The sequence below is a fragment of the Tupaia chinensis genome, unplaced genomic scaffold, assembly GCF_000334495.1.
Source record: "Tupaia chinensis unplaced genomic scaffold, TupChi_1.0 Scaffold000674_2, whole genome shotgun sequence".
In the NCBI taxonomy this organism is placed as follows: Eukaryota; Metazoa; Chordata; class Mammalia; order Scandentia; family Tupaiidae; genus Tupaia; species Tupaia belangeri.
In genome coordinates, this window is record NW_006160198.1 from 922163 (window position 1) to 923934 (window position 1772).

Below are 1772 nucleotides of genomic sequence, written 5' to 3' on the forward strand. Positions count from 1 at the left end.
CTTACTGGTTTTTGCTGTTTCTTTCCCTAAATTATAATGACAGCCCAACCCCAGCGCCTCATTCTTAACCCCAATCCATGCCTCAGCTATCCATCACCACCACATCTACCACATGTTTGCAGCTTGGAGGAGAAGTCTTCACAACTACAGACACTTTGTAAGAATCAGGCTCTAAAGATTTTAAATATATTTTCCCACAAAGTCATGTAATTATTTCTTAGTCAGGGGCTAATATAAGCATTTCTTCAAATAAAAAAAAAAATCACAGACAAAAAGACACCATCAAAAGAAGAGCACAAAAGTCTCCTCACCTCTGGCGGGTGTACAGTTTAACAGGTAGGAAAAGACCTTTACTGAGCACTGAGTGTAAGAATGTCTTATTTGATATTACTGAAAATTGGAACAAGAAAAACATTACAGCCATAGCAGGGAAACAGCTTTTAGGAATTTATATGTTAACAAGTATAAATAAACATGATTTAAATTCTTACAACAAGCTGCACAGAAAGGCATCTGCCCAATTAATGTTGCAATATCCAGAGCTTATTGACTCTCACCCCATCTCTAGTTCTTCTCTTTTTCATCCATCCAGCAGACACCATTGCCTGATTCTTACCCTGAAATTCAAGTCAAATTGGGGTTTTTTTCCCTGGCAGATTTTAGTGAGTCTCTAGAACTCACTGAATACTGAAATGAAGACTGAAGAATATGTCTGTAATGAATCTTCATTTGCCTATACTTTCTAGAATACCCTCCATCCCGCCAAAATGAAACTAACAGATATTCCCTGAAGATCCTCCAGCTTTCTATTTAAAAAATAATAATTAATTATTTTTCCCATGAGAGAGACAGAGACAGACAGACAGGCATTGTCAACAGGTCACTCATGCCATGACCCATACCCAGCCTCAGCTGGGCTACATCATGGGGCATGTACATGTGTACCTGCATGCTCAGAAAGGTCCCAGGACACAAACCCAGGACCTTTCCCACGTGGGTCCAATCGCTCACCACTATGCTACCACCTGGCCCTCCAGTTTTCGTACTCAAGCCTTTATGTGTATGTTATTCCTAGGCCTGAAAATTCTTTCCATATATCAAACTCCATAATATTATCTAGCTAATTGTCTATTTTTATCTCTCTCTCCCTCTCTCTCTCTTTTTGAGAGTTTTTTGCTATAGGGCGCATGCGCTCGCCAGACAGACAGACAGAAAGCGAGAAATCACCCCCCAGGGGGGAATGGCCAAGGCCACAATCCCTTCTCCTCCATTCTCCTCTTGGGATCTTGGGCATTGCATGCACACATGCCCGGCATGAGTTTTAAGCCACTGTGTCCAGGACGCAAACTGCGGTTGACTACGTGGGAGTCCAGTAACATAGCCATTACGCTAACTGCTGGTCCCTATTATTTATATACTCTTGATAGAAGTATATTTGTTTGTAAATAGATTCAACCTGGATAATAAGCAGGACAGTCTTCCAAGTAAGGGTGGTAAGGAAAGGAGGAAATCAAATGAAAACATAGAGTCTACATTGAAGGTAACCTGAAAGAAGTGAGTTTTGATATGAAGTCCAAAAGAGCAGAGAAGCAGAGTTTGCTCTACGAGAGCAGGAAGACATTCCTACACAGGCAGAACAGAGTTTCCCGATTAGGTGCAGGATAAGTGTCCACTGAGCAAAAGGACAAGTGAGTGCCTTTGCACTACCTTCATGTGTGCTCCAGAGCTGAGGGTGAATAGTGAAATTGGTGTGGGTCCCTCCTCACACTCTT